Source organism: Perissodus microlepis, chromosome 3, assembly GCF_051167445.1.
Source record: "Perissodus microlepis isolate ML-2025 ecotype Zambia chromosome 3, ASM5116744v1, whole genome shotgun sequence".
NCBI lineage: Eukaryota > Metazoa > Chordata > Actinopteri > Cichliformes > Cichlidae > Perissodus > Perissodus microlepis.
Genome location: NC_140463.1, coordinates 26,120,003 through 26,141,859, shown reverse-complemented (window position 1 = coordinate 26,141,859; position 21,857 = coordinate 26,120,003). Strand labels below are relative to the sequence as shown.

Genomic DNA, 21,857 nt, shown 5'->3' with positions numbered 1-21,857 from the left:
TAGATTTAATTTCTCTTCCCACTAGGTGGGACTCTAACCATTGATTACAAATATCAATCTTTCCAAGCGTGTCACGCCTTTTGACGAAAGGTGGCTTGGGTCATCCACCTCTATGCTATACCCCAAAAGTGTAAAAATGACATTTTCTGTTCCCACTAGTTGGCGCTGTTGCTGATGTTAAATATAGCAGTTAAATATGTTCAGCAAGGGAGCCTTATCACATGTGAGAAGTTTGGTCCAGCTTGAACAATGTAAAATGGTAAATGGCCTGTATGGCGCTTTACTAGTCCCTAAGGACCCTACATCCAGTCATCCACCCATTCACACACTGGTGATGGCAAGCTACATTGTAGCCACAGCCACCCTGGGGCGCACTGACTGAGGCGAGGCTGCCAGACACTGGCGCCACCGGGTCCTCTGACCACCACCAGTAGGCAACAGGTGAAGTGTCTTGCTCAACGGCCGAGACTGTCCAAGCCGGGGCTTGAACCGGCAATTTTCTGGTTACAAGGCGAACGCTCAACTCTTGAGCCACGATCAACATAGGAACGATGTATGTAGGAAGGGAGAGCAAATAAGATTTTCATGGTGAATGATTGAAATTTGCTGTGGCGCCATGTCCACACCCTATGACAAAAACTCAGCAGTGTAGTTGACACTGACCAAATATGAAGGTGATCTGATCAAATCCCTAGGAGGAGTTCGCACAAGTTTAGGGCCTGGAAATGGCAAAATTAGCACCAAAATGTCACTTTCAATTCAAAATGGTGGACTTCCTGTTGGGTTTGCGTCAATCGGTCTACTGACTTTTGTTTGTCTCGGCATGTTACACATGTTTACCAAATTTAATCCATGTGACTCAAACCATGTGTTTGTAGGACTTCATTTAACAATGCATAGGTGGTGTTCTAGAGCAATTTTGCACCGCCCATATGTGAACCCATTAAAATATGTAATTTTTCACCAGACCTGATACGTGTACAAAATTTTATAAGTTCAACATGTTAAAGGCCATTAATTTCACTGAAAAATAATAAACGGAACGATTCCAATAGGGCCTTCGCACTTCAGTGCTTGGGCCCTAATTAATTTTGAGGGTTTACTAGATCTGTTGAATAATATCTGACTATTTGATCTGTTAAATATTCTGTTTTGTTCAAATGAATATAGTAACGTTATTACAATAAATAAATCACAGAAATCAGTCGATCCTGATCATTGTGAGGACCTTTCAGCGGATGAACTTTATTAATTTTAGTGATTTGCCGTGCAGTCCATTCTTCTCCGTTTAAGAGACGCTGGTATTGGATCTTAATGATTTGATAATAAAACCAACAGCTTAATTATACTGCATGATATCACTGTAATTAGAAACCATTAAGATAAATTGCTGGTAAACTGACTATATACAGGAAAGCAGTACTTTTCATTTTATTTTCATTTCTGCTGAAATGAATTAAGCTATGATTGAAGGTATTTTACTAATGCACAAAGATTAATACAATTGTCTCACTAACATGCTTGATCCCCAAGAAGAGATGAAATCACGCTCAGCACAATGGAACATATTACATAATACCAAAGACACAGGAATGTGCAGTATGCAGCAGGCGTGGCTGAGACTCTCCTGTCATCACACACCTGCTGCAGCTCTAACAGGTCTCCTAAAAGGTGAGTAAGCTAAAATATCTCTTGCGTGTTTTTGAAAGACAGAAAAACAGTTAAATTTTCTCTTTATTTAAAATTTGTAAGTTAAGAACCTAACAATTCAAGCTGTAATAAATCATAAATCTATTTGGTGATTTGATAATTTAATGTCCAGATGTGACAAAGCGATCAAAAGGGGTTATAATAAAAATAAAATGACAATGCTATCTAGGGGAATTGCATTCCCAGGAAATACAAAATCTTAAAAACCAGAAAAGATTGTAGAGATTCAAGGATGCTCCAATATCCGTATGTCTTTGTGTTGGTCAAAATAAAACAAAGAATAAAACAATAAAGCTAACTGTGGCACAACCTATTCTTTAATAGTGTCTTGGATTACATAAAACTGTACAATGGACAGGAGTTAAGCTGGCATGCACTGTGTCATTTTTTTGTGTGATTCAGCTCCTGCTCAAACTGTACAATTGAATTGCAGAGGTTAGAAGTTTGTAGGTCATGATGCAGGTACTCACACCATACGGTCCAATGCTCTGATGCGACCTGAATGCTCACACTGTGCATCCATAACATGAAGTGGTAATATTAAGTGTTAAAAGAACGACCCACCACTGAAGGTCCGACGGCTACTGGTGTGTCTTCAGTTTGCTGTTTTAAAAACAAAATCTGTCTCTCAAGTTAAAAACATGTTAAAAGTCAATGAAAAACTCTACAAGGACACCAAGCACCAAGCTCGCGGCACACAGTCTTGAGAAAGTGTACATTTTAATAAAACAAGAAACCACAAACGCGCATGCACACATACACTTAAAACAAAATACACAGACTGCTGAACTTGCACCATGCGAGTAAACAGTGGCCAGTACTGGTTATGGTGGTTAAAATATTGATCGTGGGCCCTCAGAAGAAGAGGAATATCCTGCACAGCTCCCTATGGAAACTGGAGCAAGCCAGCTGGATAGGTACAGGTATTGCAACCAACCAGCACTCGCTGCCTACGTTAAGGGCCGTGTGCCCTAAATGTAGGTAGCGAAAAAGCACCCCAGCAGGTAGCCTGTGCACCTGACTTGACCATATCAAGCATATCCACTCTCACTGACATCAGACTGAGCCATGTGAAAAAAAGCACAATGAAGAATGAGGTTTTGATTCAAAGGGTTTACCTGTACATTAGCTGAGCTGTTAAAATGTTATAGCAAATTATAACATCTGTGCTGCAACTATGGTTAGTGTTTTTGTTTTGATTTGTTTTTTGTTGTGTTTTGGAAGAGATGCAGCATCTTGTTTTGTTAGTCTTCATGTCAGAAAGCATAAACTAAGAAGGCAGAATGGGGTGAACACTATGCATGATAGTGTAATTATGTTATGTTTATCTGTCTAATCCACATCTCTTCAGGTATCTGTTTCTGCTTCAGAAACTAGTCCAGTGGGATTTAAAGAAAGACACAAAACATTCCTCTTCATTCTGAAGTCTAAGATTAAAGCCATGGAACAAAATGAAAATGTAGCAGGAGTTTTGGAGACTGACATCACAGATAATCCTACTGTGTCCAGAACCAGGGAGCTGTTTTCTTTCTTGGCACTGATTAATGCTTACGTTCCTGAGTTTCACCAACCGATGCAACAGTGTCAACAAATCCTTAGACCACCTGATCCAATCCATGGAGGACCCCCATTTGAAGAACGAATGAAGCCTTTTATCGCCTTCATTAATAAGGTGTTTCAATGGACCAGGAGATAGCACGGGAAGCTGTGGAGAAACTCAATGACTTTGGGTTTAACTGAAGTAAAACTGTGAAGCAATTAATGGATTCAGTTTGTGTTGCTCAAACTGAACCATGTGTAATACAATTAATTAAAGATTTGTTAACAAAGAGAGAAATGGGAAAAACAAACAAAAAAGTTTTCAGGATAGATTACAGACATTTTGGAAAAAGAAAAGCTTCACCGTGCTGTCTCTGTATTGAAATCTGCAACATACAAATTCCAAGAAATTCTTGTTTTCCCCCCAAAAATTTCTTGTCTATATTACACAAAAACCAAGTATTTAAGACTAGCTGAAAAATGGGTCAAGACAGTGGTTGCAAGAGCTCCAAACAACTCTTACGTGGCCGACACTCTTGGACAAGTTTATAAGAAACGCTTAATTTTAAAAAAATGACATTTTAAAAAGGGCAAAGGCAAATGGTATCTAACCTACTCCAAACCTGGCATGAGCAGCTTTGAGCCGCCTTTCTTCTGTGGGGTTGTTTCACTCTGTTATGAGTACTACACAAAAAAACAGAGCAGCAGACTCCACCAGCTTTCCAGGCCTCCTTGATTTGCTCAACCACGGTCTTTTCATGTCAAAGGGAAGACGTACTAGATTTGAGGAGCCTGAAATAACTGTGTCATCTGATGATGGCTAACAGAGGTGGCAGCCAATGATCTTTTGGGCTCTGCAATTACCCTCTATGTATCCTTCCTGTTCTCAGTTGAGGCTCCTTTGTCCCAAACACCTGGACAGTAGGAGAGCCCTCCCTCCACAGAGGACAGGCCACCTGCAGCTTCTGGTTTTATATAAGTCTTATTCATACCAAGTGCATCAGTTCTTTTACTTTTGGTTTGATACAAAACTTTTTTTTTCACAGATTAAAATATTTATTATTATTTAATTTAATTACAATTCCATTTGTGAGTAACATGAACTTATTACACACTGGGAATTATTAAGGTTCAGATATGATATTTGGAATTTTGTCAGAGTTTTCTAATTTTCTCTTGTCATTCTTTTTCTGCTCTTTTCAAACCAGATACCATAAGTAGCAACACTGGTACAACTACAGCCCCACTGACATTTCCTATGCAAGGTATAACATATTATATAACATGTTAATTATTAGCCCCATGTGCATATTGCACATACAACACAATTAATGTAATAATTAATAATGTAGTAATTAATAACTTATTGAGTTTGGTTATTTGCTGTGAGAAGCAACAGCGTTCAATTTGTAAAGCTACGAAAAATCTGGCAATGCTTAATGACAAAGAATAGTTGATGTGTTTAATTTGGAATTAAAGATATTATGTAGAATATGAATAAACTTAAATAAGTCTTATTGTTGTTAAGTCCATCAGTGCATTTCCTTTTGGTTTGATTGAAAAAAATGGAAATCAACAAAAGGAAGGTACAGATCCTGAATAATGTACTTACACTGAACACCATGTCACCAGTGACCCATATATGGTTATGTTTTATTTCATCCATATGTTAAAGAGAGTTCTGAAACTAGAAGAATTTCATGGCCAGTTTTATCCATCCATCCATTCGCTTCCGCTTATCCTTTTCAGGGTCGCGGGGGGGCGCTGGAGCCTATCCCAGCTGTCTTAGGGCGAGAGGCGGGGTACACCCTGGACAGGTCGCCAGTCTGTCGCAGGGCCAACACACAGGGACAGACGACCATTCACACTCACATTCCCTCGCACATTCACACCTAGTGGCAATTTTGATTATCCAATTAACCTATCCCCACAAGCTGCATGTCTTTGGACCAGTTTTATGTTTTGATTAATTCAGTGTCTAATCTTCATTTTGAGCTACAGATCTGTTAAGAATGCACAAATATCCTATCTGATATTAACAAGTGATGATTAATCCTTGAGGCCATGCAGGGAGAGGGGACTTTTTACGGTTTTACAACCTATTTTCAGAGAAAAAAAACATAAATAATCTCGTAATATCAGGTCCTGTTTTCTTTAAGACATAAAAACAAAACAGCTAAACAGTAAGTTGTCTGGTCGAAATTAGAAGTTAGACTGTTTGGATTCCAGTGTATCTCTAACCAGGTTCACACATCTCTTTCTTCCTCTGGCAGACACATGTGTGGAGAACAGCAAATTACTCTAAAAGAGGACCAAAGAGAAGATTTGACCACAGTATAGTGTAAACTCATCACTATACTCATTAATCCCATGCACTGTTTGTGTGGCTTTTCTGAGATCTGACTGAAATCTAAATTCTTCTCACAGTGTGTAATGCAGGTATTGATGATCCTTAGAATAAAAATTAAGTGAAAAATATTATGGAGCTTGTTCTGAGCTGTTGCATAATTTTGGCTCAGAAAAAAAAAAAAATTGTCATACTGAAATATAATGAACGTGCAGGGTTTTGTGACAGTAGTAATTGCAGTACAGAAGAGAAAAAAAGACTGTTACGATTTTCTACACCGGTGTTCCATTATTCACCACTAGATGGAGTCAGTCACCTGTGTGTGTGTGTGTGTGTGCGTGTGTGTGTGTGTGTGCGTGGTCCTTTTTACATGTATGAAAATGCATATCCAAGTGTGGTTATACATCAGCCTCTACTATAAAGTGGTTTCAAGTACTCAGCTTGACTTTGCACACTGAAGAGTAACGACATGGGGAAAAAAAGCAGAATAACAATAAAAACACTTTTGACAATCAAGTAATCTTAATAGTCACTTGCAATAAATCTAAATATTAAACTTTTGCATATGCAAATAAGCACTTCCATGTAAATAAAACTATTATCTTAAGCTTGATCATCCTCTTGCTGAAAGTTAAAACAGAAGATTAAGTTCAATTAAACATGTACCTCTAGTTTAAGAAGGGTTCATAAACTCACTTTGATCTTTAATTGTTTATACACACTAGAGGGAAATGACAAGATGAAAGAAAGGCAGAATAACAACACACTAGAAACACTTTGGAGATTCCCGCAATCTTAAGCATTTTCAAATTTGCGTTTGCAAATAAGGACTTACATGTAAATAAGTGCATTTTCTTGGGCTTTATCATTCTCTTACTTAAAGTTAAAACAGGAGAATAAAGTAAATATGGGTCAATTCCTTTTTTATTTCTATAGTGTCAGATCACAACAGCACTGCAGTATTGGCCTCAATGCATCTAATAGACCCTATAATAATAGAGAGAAAACCCCAACAAACAAACAACCTCCTATGACCAAGCACTTTACGACAGTTGGAAGGAAAAAGTCCCTTTTAACAGGAAGAAGCCTCAGGCAGAAGCAGGCAGGAGCAGCGACTGGTTGGGGTGAGGGGAGGGAGTAAGGCCAAAAGACACACAGTGCAAGAGAATAACAATGATTAAATGCAGAGTGTTGTATAAACACATATAGAGTGGAAGGTGTACTGCAGCTTAATTAAGGGAGGTCAGCTGATCCAACTCAAAATATATGTATTTAAAAAAAACGTTTTGAGCCAAATCTTAAAAGTAGAGAGGATGTCTATCTCCCAAATCCAAACTGGGAACTGGTTTGGCCTCCCATTCTACTTTTAAATACCCCAGAAACCACAAGTAATCCTGCAGTCTGAGTGCTCCACTGGGTTCATATGGTACTATGAGGGGTTGAAAATACAGTATATTGCCAAAAGGATTCACTCACCCATGCTATCACTAGCAGAGACGGGCGGTAACGCGGTAACGTGTTACTGTAATCTGATTACTTTTTTCAAGTAATGAGTAAAGTTAGGGATTACTATTGCAAAAAAGGTAATTAGATTACCGTTACTTACCCGTAAGCATGCTGCGTTACTACGTTACTAAAACCATGATTCTTTTGTGAGTGTCTCATGACAATGACGTAAGCAAGTGCGACGTTTGTGGCAACAGCTGTGTGCAGATCAACAATGGATAATATATCGAGTGCCGGAGACAGTATGACCGTGCCACGTTTAAAGCGTGGAAGTACTGACCTTACTTTGAGTTTGATTCCGTAAAAAGTGACAAAAACATTAGCGTCCGCTGCTCACTGTGTGGGAAGAAAACTTCTTTTTACAGGACAAACCTCCGCCTGCTATACAGGTGAAAACAGAGCAACAGGACCGCTGAGTCTTGGATTTTATTTATTTTCTGCTGTGTTTTACTTGCATCTATTTGAAAGACTGAGTGTAAACACAAAAAACTATTTTATTTTATGTGCTGGAATGTGCAGAAAATAGGTTTAAATGTTAAACAAATTTCTTCCAGTCAGAGAATGTTGCATATAATTTAATTTTTGCTTGATGCATAAAGTTAATTAAGTAAATTTTAAAAAGAGACTTTTTTTTTCATTTGATTACATTTTATATAATGGATTATGCAGAAAGTAGTAGAAAGTAGTAAAGTAGAATTGGGCTGAAAGATCTATCGCTTTATTACCTATTCAAGTAGTAAGTCATGTTTTTAAAAAGTAACTAAGTAACTAATTACTTTTGAAAATAAGTAATCAGTAAATTAAAGGGATTACTTTTTTGGGGAAGTAATCAGTAATTAGTTACTGATTACTTTTTCAAGTAACTTGACCAACACTGGTCACTACTAAATATTCCATAGTCAATTGTTCAGTGAAATTTAATTAAATGAAATTCAGTTCAGTTTTATTTATATACCACCAACAGCCACCTAAAGCTGCTTTATATTTTAAGGTAAAACCCCTGTAGTAAGTAGTATTGTAATAATGTGGAAGCAATTAGGAATGACAACAACTCGGCCAGGAAGTGGTAACCAAATTCCCTTAACTCTTCTCCATAATTGTTTTGCATTGCATACGAATAAATTGACCTTTAGTTACACAGAAGGATTCACAGGCAAAACACAGCAGATGTATGGCACCATATCAGGTACTTTTATAACTCTAATTATAACTCTTAACTCTTGATGCTCGTTACTGTGCTCATTAAAAGAATATTAATACAAATGAAGTATCTGGTTTTGTTTTAAATGGTTACACTGTAGTTTAGCCAATTTTACATGACTTAAATGATGCTGTTTTGTGTTGTGCTGTTTCTATTCATTCTATGTTTTGAAGCCATGGATAATAAAACTGTTGTGCAGGTAAATCCAATTTTGGATTTTTTGGATTGGTCAAAAGTATACATGCAGGTTCAAGTATATACACACACTCACTCAAAAACTTTTAATAAGTGCTGCTCAATGTTCTGTGTAAATGCCTTTTAACTTGACAAGACAAAGGTCTAACTTCACATTAGTGGTTATGATGGACTACTATCGATTGACTTCTCTTTGCCATTTTTGCTATTAAAAAGATTTGTTTGACATTACATTGGACTGACCAATACTCAGACCACTGGGAAAGCTCTCTTTGACTCTTTCTGTTTCTCCTTGTCCTGCTGCTCATGGGATCTGGCCTGTTGTACCTCTCTGGGTGGTTTTATGAGGAACTGCATACTGTTGTATGGTGGGTGCTGGGATGGCTGTATGGGGGCTCCATCATGTCTCTGCAGTGTTGCTCCCTTACTCTGGACAGGGTGGGCATGGTGCTAGGTGGTTCACCAAACTGACAAGCTGGAGTCAGAAACACATTACTCCTTGTCTGACTGAGTGTACCAAGCACTGCAATCAACTGATGCAAAAAGGGGTATTTTATGCAATAAAATAGTTTCTCTTACGTACTTCACACTACAGACATAACTATCTTTCTTATCGAAGCATCGAAGATCGGGAATCCAGTCAACAAATAAAAAAAAAAGCTGAGACTAAGACTTTCTTTCTACTTTTTTTTTACACATATAATCCCACTGATTGGATTTCTTTATATTACAGTTGGGCAAAAGTGAAACCAAAATGTAAATAAATGATCAATAAATTAGTTTCCTCTGTTGGGAACGAAATCAAATGAGTTCACAGGGCTTTACTACTTTTTACAGTTTTGACAAATGTTATTATGGGATTTGCTGGTGGTCTCAGGGGTCTCAGGAGTTCACTGATCAAAATGAATTGGTACAAAACATGAATAGGCAAAAAGCAGAGTATATGGAAGTTTCCTGGAAAAATAATCTGTTACAAATGCCCCGGAACAGTAATGTTCGTTGAATCCAACCGTTTTCCATTTTGTTCTCAAATTAAGAGCATTGAGGGGTTTTTGTGGTGATTACAGTGAGCCCTCGTTTATCGCAGAGTTACGTCCTAAAAATAGGACCTGCGATAGGTGAAATCCGCAAAGAAGCCAACTTTATTTTTTTACAGTTAATAAAATATGTTTTAAAGCTGTAAAACCCCTCACTACTTCATACACCTTTCTCAGACAAACATGAACATTTTCACACTTTTCTCTATTGTTTAAATATTCTCAAAGTTCAAACCTTCGTAGAAAAATAAGTCCAGTATTATGGAAACCAAAGGCACCCGAGGGACCACTGCATATCAAGGGATTGTGACCCTAATCCTGTTAACATAAGTATACTTGTTAAAACTTTAGTCTTTGGAACTCAGAACTGCGTTTAGAAACAGCCATCAAAAAAGAAAACCTATTTCTACATATTTAGTTTTTTGTTGAATAGCGCAATGGCACAACTACCACCTCAGAAAGGGGGGCTTGGTTTGAATCGCTTGACTGTGGCTTTCCTGCGTTGAGTTTGCATGTTCTGCAAGTGCCAAAGACAATGCACTTGCCAACAACATCACCTCACCAGAGCATGCAAATCCATCTCACTGTGATGGATTTCCATACGGTGTGAATGTTTTGGCATGTCGCACCACAGATGTTACAGAGAAGCCACAGGGTACACAACACATCAGATCAGGTACTTTCTAAACTTTGATTATAAATTAAAATTTTACATGTACAAATATGTATTTATTTCTATAAGTTGCTTTACTGGTAGTAATAGTTGTTTTTAGTTTTAATGTTTTACTTTAATTGTTGGCTTTCAAAATTGGAACGTATTCTCGTAAGGTTTTTAGAACATAAACCCACAAGTATAATTATACTCAGAAGTACAAAAACTTCAATACTGTCGACTTTTCAGGTACCTGTACTTTACTTGAGTATTTATTTTTCTGACAACTTTTTGCCTTTACTCCCTACACTTTTAAACAAGTATAGGTATTTTTTTACTTCTTGTATTTTTAAAATCAACTTGTAACTTTAGGTTCATTTATAACGTTTATATTTGGGACTCAAAGTGGGCCGGAAAGAGTGCAGGTATCTGTAAATTCAGAATCTAGCCCGCCCTACAGAAGAGGAGGGCGCATATAGGGAGTCACCTTTTTTTTAAGTGTCAGGTCATTTCAAATGTAACATTTTAACAAATATTAGCAAACACACAAACTGTTGTGTGTAGTTTGTTGCACAGTGTGTTGTCAGCTTAAGGTCCAGCTGCTGTACACAGGGAGATTTGAGAAAAGACAGGATAGGAGAGACAGGAAAGGACAGCTGAGTGACGCTTGATAAACTGCAAATTTAAACCTTATATGTAACGTCATCATTTTGACTGTTGGGTTTTTCTCTGTATGTATTATTTTGGTGATTTAGCGCTGTATAAATAAAATGGAATTGAAATGAACTGATCACATAGTAGATATTCCTGCAAAACAAACTCGGCTATACTATCTATGTGTTACTCAAATTCTGCATGAAACTACTCTGTAGTTTGTACGGCTGGAAAGAGCTTAGCTTGTTGTACTGTGGTGAATTTATTGTAACAGTGACTGTGGTGCCCATGGTCAGTGGTGGTTTACATCAACTGTAGTAGATTAATTTGATGGTTACAGATATTATTACGGACATAAGTGGAATTCACTGAATTCCACTTTTATGCCAGCTGTATACTGTCTTTCTATACAGTATACTGTTAGAGTAATGGAAATCAGCCAAGATATCTATGAAACTTCTCCTGAATTCAGTTGTGTAAATCTACAAAGAGCAACCAGTCGCTGATCACAACATGTAAACAACGGAAATTTACTGAAGCTGGCTTCATTGTTTTTATGGTGCTTTTGTAAACCATTTGATTATCAAATAATAAATTACCACGTATTTTTGTGAATTTATTCATAGTTATATTTTTAAGTAAATATAGTAAGTGCAATGCATGACACAACAATTATCTGCCTGGTAGGCTTTGAGACTAAACAAATAAGGATAATTTTCCATTCAAAGAAATTCTTGCATTTGACTTCAGCCATATTTAAATTCTTTCTGTGAATTGCAGGAATGTTCTTTGGGCTTTTGACTCCAGAGACCACGATGTCACATTCAACAGGTAACTGAGTACAGTTACGCCCCCTATGGCCTTTAAGACTAAGTCTTTCAAAAATATAATGTGTTGATGACAACTTGGCTTAGACTGATGCACCTGCAAACTGATTCAGATAAAATCCCAGTCATACAGGACACACTTGGATTCTGGAATGCCTGGAAATGTACAAGAGCTTTAGGACACTAAGAGACTTCACCGGGAATTCCATGTGAATGTGGAAAACAACATTAGAGGCCATCAAGGCAAGAAAAGTCCTTGGATGGTTTCATCCTAAATCCATCACCCTGAGACTATGCTCAGCAGAAGGAAGGAGGCCTAGGACTAGTGAGTGTCAGAACAGTATCCAGGATGAAATATCATGGCCACAACTGACCGCACGCTTAATGAATACCTTGGAAGCAGTAAAAAAAGAAGAGGAGCAAGTAGAAGAACCATCATGGAATCCTAAAAGTGGTGCTTAGAATTAGCTCTGAGCACAAGATAGATGGATGCTTTTGTCTATCACACCAGGCAAGCTCTTGTGTGCAGGCAGTGCAGAGATGTCGTTGAGATAATCCAGTATAACATAACAGCTGAGTGCAAGATAGGTTAATTTAGACTATGGCTCCACAGCATAGATTGTCGTAGACCATTTAGAACGGTGCCGTATCAGTGCCAGACTATTTTATTAAATCATAGGGTGTTCTTGGTTTGTCAAAGGACTTAAAGACTTAAATCCAAGTTATCTATGCATTAGTGTTGTCAGCATTAATCTCATTAAAATGACATTAACGCCATAACCGCATTAATGGTAAATCTCTGTTAATGGGTTAGCGCAGATCGCCCCGTGCGTGGGGCTGCACAGTGTCAATGCGTTAGCACCTTTAGCTCATTAGCGTGTTAGCGAGCGAACCGCTAATGCATATATCTATTATACTGAGCATTGAGTATATATATTTTAAAGGCATTTTTATAGAAATGGACTTTTGTTGCATTACAGGTGGTGTAAGCATTGTGTATGTAAACTTTATATAGCAGGTTTAAGAATCCTAATGACTTTTGAATGTATAATTGAATGTACAATTACCCTCAGCCAAATAGTAGTAACATTTTCTTAATTTCTTACATTCCACTAAGACTTACCTGATGACTGTCAGTGGTTCTTTAAATCTCCTATGACGCACTTTTAACCAAATACATTTCAGTTTCTCCAAAACTGCTTTGCATATTGTACAAGTAAATGGACCTTCAGATCTACAGTAGGTGCATAGATAAACTACATCAGATACAGTGGAACATATCAGGCACTGGTTTAACTCTATGTATCATTTTTTATATAATTTAGTAAAACCAATCTGTATGCCTTTATTTCAAAGTTGGTATATTGAAAAAAGTGCTTGTGCATTTCTTGCTTCCAGACTAATTTGTCTACATATACAAAATCTTGTATATGAAGAAGAAATTTAGTGAAAACAAAATCACTTTTTTTAAATTCATCCAAGAATAAATGAATCAATTGCAATTCGTATATTTAAATGACCTGTCAAAAAAAGCATCTTGGGAAACAACCCGGGAAACAAACAAGCAGGCATGAGTGGACGGCAGAATTGATATGATAGTTTGCATTCAGGCAGATAATAAAGATAATACCAAAGCCTTAATACCATAACTATAGAAAAAATTATATAATGTCTGTTTCTATATTTTTCTTTTATGGAAATGTTAAAGTTGTCCAATGAATTGGCATCATTAATATCAACGGAGAGTTATAGTTGTGTCATTGGGATGAAAGTTTACCTATTTTGCTTTTAAAATAATTTAGCCAGCTTCTACTGCTTTTGTAACTTTATAGTACACCTTATTATACATGACCAAAACATATGACATATTTGTGCATTCAGTGGATGACAGCAAGTTATTATTCTGCATGTTTTGAGCTGCAGGAAGTTTCCTAATGCTTTTGATGACTACCACCAGGATGGCACTGGTTTCAACAGGGTCCAGTAAAACAGGTAAATAAGCACACATGATCATTGTTTGTTTTTGGTGTTTTTGTTTGCTTTTTATTTTGTTGTCATTGCATTTTGCATTTTTCAATCATTGATACAGTTAATATTTTAGTAAACATTTATTTCAGCTCAGTGAGCATTCAATGTTTTTGTGGGCAGTCTGGCCTTTGTCTTCTGAACTCTCATATCAACAAGGCATTTTCCCAGCAGAAAACTTTGTCCCACTGAATTTTGTTTTCTTTTTTTAATCATTGGATTTGAATCCCCCAGGCACTTGGGGCCTCTCTGTTATATGAAAATTTGTGTACATGTTTGACCTTGTGCTTGTGTGTACTGTCTTTGGGTACTCTGGATTTCTCCCACAATCCACAGACATACATAGTGTTTTAGCTGGTGATTCAAAATTGGCCAACTTAAGCATGAATGGTTAGGTGTGTCTCTTTGATGGAGTGGCAACCTGTCCAGGGTGGTATAACCTGTACTTCCCCTGAGGGGATGTAACCTGTACTTCCCCTCAGGGGAAGTACAGGTTACATCATTATCTTCATCTCTCAAAGTTGCATTGGCACAAATGTGGCAACACTCTAAAGTGTTTTCAGAAAAAAAATTATTTAATAAGACCATGATGACATAAAGTCATTGGAACAAACTGGGAATTATTTCTTGGCGTCTGTGTGTAAGACTGGATAATCTTGTGTTTTAGTGCAGTACCACTTTATCAATGAATCCCTAACCTGGTATGAGACTCAGAGCTTCTGCAGATTAAAATACACTGACCTGGCAACCATAAACAACATGGATGAAGACAACCAGGACAAAAGACGTTAGCGTGCTGCCCAACTTTCACCACGCTCATATTTATAATTATACGGCTCTTGGAGTGAGTGCATACACTCATGAAGTTTAGTAACTTCAGGTCACTGCAACAAGCCCAGGTACAGTTTACCGACGGATGGGTCCAGGACCTTGAAATGCACCGTGTAGAACAAAAGACCATCGTACGTATCATAAGTTTATCAGTCTCACAAATCGTCTTCATAAATACACATTCGTTAACCGTTTATTAATAGGACCTTTAAGCTCAACGGTAATTAATTAGTAGTGGAAATAATTTCTGGTTCGCATCACAGAAATGTAGCAGTGACAATAATATTGTATGTTGTAATCGTACTGGGCAATTAGTGATACAAAAAACCTGTTTTATCCTGTGAATAAACGTATATGTTTTTGTCAACGTACCATGGTAATAACAGAAGCGAAACGCAATATTGTGTCAGGACAATTCACTATTTATGCACAATAAACAAAGGAGCATAGCGCGACAATTTCTGTTCAGCGCCGGACTTGCTTGTAACCTATATCACCAATTATGTTTAGAAAAATGACGTATTAACTACAAAAGAAGACTGACCTTTGTGGAAATGCTTGGAGCAGACGAACATGTGAGCTGGAGTGTTCTGGGACGTTATATTTGGTCTGTGAATGGCTGCAATCGGCTCTTTGTTACTTCGGAAACATGACTTGAACAATTTCTCTTCAACGACGTAATCCGATAACAACTGATCTCTTTCCGAAACTATCGGCTGCTGTTAATAGCACGAGTAATCTACTGAAGCGCCTGACACGACAGCATAGACGAACACTTCTGAGTGATCCTTGTTCATCATCCATGGATAACACCGCGGCAACTCCTGCTAAGCAGGCAAACCTGATTTAACTTCAGCAGCACAGAAAGTGTATGTACTTAATTTAAATTATAATATTTATTTTATTTCATTTCATTTTGCTACAGTGATTACATGATGATGGCTTTTTATTTAAAAAATAACATGGGGAAATTAATATGACTGATAAGTATTCTTTATTGTTCACCAGCTGCTCAGATTTAGAAATAAAATGATTTAATCTTTACATTGTGACATTTTACATTGTAAAACTGGATTGTGAAAATCTCCATTGAAATTATGAGGGCTCAAAAGATTTTATAAAATTAAATTAAATTAAATTTCGATCAATTAAATAAACTAAAGTTGTTAAAATAAATAACAGAAAAAACATTTTCAGTTCTGCTGAAGTGTGTGAGCCACTGAAGGTAATTTTACTAATGGACAAACAGCAATATAGTTGTTATCACCAGCATCCCTCAGGAGAAGTGATATCACAATGGAACATAAACTCAACACCCAAGAGACGAGAAATGTGCAGCAGCAGGTGTGGCTCAGGTTGTTTAAATACCATTCTTGGGCTTTCCAGTCATCCACACACCTTCTTGAGTTTAGCGATTTGAAGAAAAAGAGCGAACATGTGTAGATTGAGTCCAGACGGTTCTCATATTTCCTCATTTTTCCGAGGTCGTCATTTAGGAACGTGGTGGATAGCCGAAAACGTAATATGTTGACGATTTGTTACCTAGCGTAAAATGTTACACTTTGGGAGTGAGAACGTGTTGATTTTATTACTATGTACAAGAAGCCAACCAACCAATTCCTTTCCATACAGCCAAATTAGCAGGCAGATCTAAAAGTTATTATGAAAAGTTTATCTCTCTCCCTCACCACTCTGACAGGTGTAAGATTGAATATCAAACTCATTTTCTTTTTCCAAATTAATGACTCATGTAAACAGGAGGCAAGGTTTTGGTCGTTCAGAGCAAAAGCTTTTGCCATCCTATGCTAAACAGAAAGCGTTTACCATTTACATCCATCTCACTCTCACTTCTCTAGGTGTCTGATTTCAGTACCAGAAGGAATAAAGAAAAAAACATAAATTTTATGTTAGTCTTGAAGTTTGGAGTCATTGCCATGAACCTAAATTCAGCAGAAACTGAGACGGCTGACATCAGCGATGACGTGGAAGCAGAAATTTTATGTAATAACTACTGGAAACTGTGTGTTTCAGAGTATGTGAAACAAAACCCAGAGTCCAAAAACACACAGCTGTTCACTTTGTTGGTGTTGTTGAACGCATATCTTCCTAATTCTTACCTACGTATGGATGAGTGTCAACAGATCCTTGGACCACCTGATCTAATCCATGGAGGCCCTCTCTTTAACAAATGAATGGAGCCTTTCACCTTTTTGATCAGTCCGGTCCCTGAACGTGTGACAATAAATCACCCAGTGATTGCACAAAGATCCGTGGAGCTGCTGCATGTTCTTAAGATTAACAGAAGCACTACAGTGAAAAAATTAATGCACTTACTATGTGGATCTGAGAGTGAACTACGAATTGCCCAATACGTCAAAGATTTGCTAACAAAGAGAGAAATGGGTGAGGATGGTCAAGAGAAATTCTCAAAGTTGATCAGGGATATTTTGACACGAGAGAGGTTTTACCATGCTGTCTCTGCACTGAAATGTGCATCAGAAAAATTTGAAACAAATCCTGATTTCCTCAAACAATTTCTCGTCTGTATCATAAGAAGGATACGACTAAGCTGAAGCATGGGCGAGAGAGGCGATTGAAAGAGCACCAAACAACTCTTAGATGGCTGACACTCTGGCACAAGTTTATAAGAAACGCTTTTAAAAATATCCTCACCAGCATCAGGGCACGAGAGGCCTTCCAAGCAAAAGATGTGGAGAAGAAAGCTGAGAATGAAACGCTCTCAGAGACGATGGACATGGCTGAGGCTGAAAGCAGGTCGGATACCTTCAACAATAGAGGTCTCTTCGGCTGCATTCAAGTGGCAAAGTTAGCTTTCGAGAAACTCAACGGCCGCTGAACCATGGACTTTTCATGTCAAAGGGAAGAGGTGCTAGATTTGAAGAACCTAAAAAAAATGTGTCTCATTTAGAGAAAATTCAAGAATTGCTGAAGACTGCATATGACAAAAACAAAAAAAGACATCATACTAGCAGAGAGCTACATCCTCTCCAACATCCTCTTAAGCAACAAGATGCCAGATTCTCAAAAACTTAGCCCAGTGAAGGAACTCAAAAACATCATTGATATATTCTTGGAAAGAGGAGAAGGAAGTATTAGACCTGAGTTTTATCTTTTGGTGCTGTTGTTGTTTTGGCCTGAAAATCAGCTTCAGCTGCTGCAAGAAGAGGACGATGAAGGAGTCGGACAAAAGGCGACAGAGGACAGTGGGTCAGCAGACTCAACCTGGGAGGCCAAGAACACTGTTGAGGAACAAGACCGAGAACCTAAGGAACCTGCACAGCTTCCTGCTGACCTCAACCCTCAATGGTTTGTCACATTTATGGAGAAAGCGTTTGAGAAAGCCAACTATGCCAAGTACTTGCGAGGACGTTACCTGTTGCCATTGTTTTTTCTGGGAAAAGGCTCCGGACTGAGCAAATGGATCCACAAATCCACGCTGGATGCAATAGTGGAGGAGAACGTGGACAATGAGCTAAATGATCAACAAAATGAGAAGGAGGAGATGATCAATGGGGAAGTTTGGGACATTGTAGAATTCAGAGATATCCTTCTCATGGTCCAGATCGAGCCGCATTCTTCTGCAGAGTCACAGGAGCTTGAAGAACAGGAAGTGTGTGTTTGTGTAGGAGACCAGAAAATAAAGAAGCGCAATCAGCTGAACCAAGGACTTTCTTCTATCTAGGCTTCACCATTCAGGGTCCTGTTGTCTTTAAAGTGGGAGTCCTTAACTCTGACAGTGACAGTCAATGAACTGTTTACTTTAGTGAGAAAAATAGTTAAGGCAAATGGACTGATTCTTATATAGCGTTTTTCTACCCTCCCAGAGCACTGTATACAACATGCCTCATTCACATAAGCACTTCTAACATAAAGTGCTATCTAAACAACATTCACACTCTGAACACATCAGAGGGCAACTTGGGGTTAGTATCTTGCCTGAGGACATTTGGCGTGCAGACTGGGGAAGCCAAGAATCAAACCACCAACCTTCCAATCAGTAGCTGATGTGCTCTACCACCTGAGCCACAGCCACCCTGTGAGCACGTTGGCAAAGGCAAGGCTAGAGCCATGTCTGCAAAATTTTAGATGTTTTCAGGTATAGATAAAGAAGAAATAGCAGGTAATATGAAAATAATAGTAGTAATGTGCTTTTATTTAATCCCACTGAACCAGAGTTATTGTGTTGTTCTGTCTTTGATTATTTCCTGTTCTTGTTTTGATTTTCAGCTCTGATTTGTAATAGAGTGTAATTTCAAGTAGCTCACAGATTGGTTTGTTAATTTAGTTTAAATTGTTGTTGTTTAAATGTATTAAAACTAATAATAATAATAACAGGGGCACGTTGTCAGGTAGTAGATAAGTATAAGAATGCAAACACTTCCATTCATGTTTTCATCCTTGTCAAAGAGCAAAGCATTTATTTATTTGTTTTTGTAATTAAAGTCTTTATTTTTTTAACATTTAACCAAATGAAATACCTGTTGTAGTTGTAGTTGTAGCAACAGGAGTAGCAATGGTAGTATCTGTTGGAGTTGTAATAAGAGGAGTAGCAATGGTAGTATCTGTTGGAGTTGTAGTTGTAGCAACAGGAGTAGCAATGGTAGTATCTGTTGGAGTTGTAGTTGTAGCAACAGGAGTAGCAATGGTAGTATATGTTGGAGTTGTAGTTGTAGCAATAGGAGTAGCAATGGTGGTATCTGTTGTAGTTGTAGTTGTAGCAATAGGAGTAGCAATGGTGGTATCTGTTGGAGTTGTAGTTGTAGCAATAGGAGTAGCAATGGTGGTATCTGTTGGAGTTGTAGTTGTAGCAACAGGAGTAGCAATGGTAGTATATGTTGGAGTTGTAGTTGTAGCAATAGGAGTAGCAATGGTGGTATCTGTTGGAGTTGTAGTTGTAGCAACAGGAGTAGCAATGGTAGTATCTGTTGGAGTTGTAGCAACAGGAGTAGCAATGGTAGTATCTGTTGTAGTTGTAGCAATAGGAGTAGCAATGGTGGTATCTGTTGTAGTTGTAGTTGTAGCAATAGGAGTAGCAATGGTAGTATCTGTTGGAGTTGTAATAAGAGGAGTAGCAATGGTAGTATCTGTTGTAGTTGTAGCAACAGGAGTAGCAATGGTAGTATCTGTTGTAGTTGTAGCAAGAGGAGTAGCAATGGTGGTATCTGTTGTAGTTGTAGTTGTAGCAACAGGAGTAGCAATGGTAGTATCTGTTGTAGTTGTAGGAATAGGAGTAGCAATGGTAGTATCTGTTGTAGTTGTAGTTGTAGCAATAGGAGTAGCAATAGTAGTATCTGTTGTAGTTGTAGTTGTAGGAATAGGAGTAGCAATGGTAGTATCTGTTGTAGTTGTAGTTGTAGCAATAGGAGTAGCAATAGTAGTATCTGTTGTAGTTGTAGTTGTAGGAATAGGAGTAGCAATGGTAGTATCTGTTGTAGTTGTAGCAATAGGAGTGGCAATAGTAGTATCTGTTGTAGTTGTAGTTGTAGCAACAGGAGTAGCAATGGTAGTATCTGTTGTAGTTGTAGCTATATTAAAGAAGTTTGGCCATGAAGAGTCTGAAAAACAGGATGACAGATTTAAGGAGAAAATTAGAAAAAAATATAAGTATAAAACTATATTTATATAAAAAAAAATAGGTTGTATGATAAAACATGAAAACATGTCACAGTAATTTCCATTAAAGACATTTTTTAGGCACATGGATGATTTAGTGTTGAGTTATTTAGTTGCTGTCATCATTATTATTGTTATTATTAGTTATTGCAGTACACCCCTGCTGCTATCACCATATTCTTATTTCTGACAATCAGTTATACTAGATAGATATAAATTCATATTTTCTTACCTGTCAGCTGTGTTATCTGCACATTGAAGAAAGAAAAAAGAAAAACTCCTGTAAAAACAAAGGAAATCAAAATTCATCCCAAACAATTCAGTTCAATTTTATTTATAAAGCACCAAATCACAAGATCAGTCACCTAAGGGCACTTTATATTGTAAGGTAGAACCTACAATAAAACATAAGCAAACCAAAACATATATACTGTATATATGTACTATTTCTCAACTAGAAATATAAGAAAAGAGTACAAACCAAAGATGAGCAGTTTCATTAATCTTCCCTCCATGATCTGCAATTCAACGCCCCTGAATAAAATTTTATTTTTTATTAATCCTTTATTTATCCAGGTAAAAAATCTCATTGAGATTAAAAATCTCATTTCCAAGAGAGACCTAAAATGTTTTTATTAAAAAAAAATACATCTCCATTTATAAATACATAATGTATAATGTATTTCTCTGAGTGTAGTCTTACCTCTTGGCTTTGTTTCCTCACTATGACAAAATTGTACCAGTGTATCTCCTTCCCCTTCTCCATTAACTTTGTATAATAAATAGTCCATAGCTTGGAGTTGTGTTTTTTGATTGTGCACTGAGCCAAAACATCATGTCTATGAACCGTGGCAAAGTGAGCAAATTCCTAGAGATGAATGTTAGCAGGGCACTTTGTCACGCTTGAAAACACATGTACGTCTGCATTTGTGAGTAAAAGAGACGTCTCAGATCTTCAGATATATTTGGTTTGCAACTCACCGCAATTTGAATGATCTATGGTCAAGGCATTTGCTTAGTCTAGGTTAAGTTTTCTTAGCATTGCAGGATCATTCAAAACTTTGTTTGTTTAAAAACAAATGCGCACCAGGTCAGCTTCTTGTTTGTTTGCAATTTTCATTAAGAAATTTTTTTTATATCATCCTGACCACCATATGTACTGTATATTTGACAAGAGTAGAAAGAAGTAAAGCAACAATAAATATATTACATTTATCATTCCTTCTGGCACAGATTATGGCTTCTTAGTGTTACACTCACAGAGCACTAAGAGAAGCTAAAGGGAAGAGAGCCACACAGAAACAAAGGTCAAAGATGTTTTAGTGGTTGTAATGGTTTGCTTTTATTGATGGGAGAGGCGTGAGTTTCTCAAAATGGGCTCATTGAGTGCAGCACGGATAAGATCTTGGAAAGGCTACGGCTGCTGTGAATACTCAGAATAAGATCTCTGACTGCAGACTGGATACATCTCGGAAGGGCTAGCCCGGAATAACATCTCTGGGCGCAAATTGGATGACATCTCGGGGAGGCACACTGCCGTGAGTTCTCAGAATCGGCTCCTTGAGCACAAGAAATGACAACATCACAGAACGCAAGTATGGCGAAGCTCGCGGCTCTCCAACGGGAGATTGAGAGACCAGTGTTGGACTGTAGAACAGCTTTGAAATTCATATGAGTTGTTCGCACTAAAGTAAAAAGC

The 21,857-nt window shown here is 37.6% G+C and overlaps 2 pseudogenes; both read left to right on the top strand.

Moving 5' to 3' along the window:
- Nucleotides 1-16,458: 16,458 nt before the first annotated feature.
- On the top strand, nt 16,459-17,381 carry LOC146390741 (sterile alpha motif domain-containing protein 9-like; annotated as a pseudogene).
- A 2-nt stretch (nt 17,382-17,383) lies between these two features.
- Nucleotides 17,384-18,295, top strand: LOC146390740 (sterile alpha motif domain-containing protein 9-like; annotated as a pseudogene).
- Nucleotides 18,296-21,857: the final 3,562 nt, after the last annotated feature.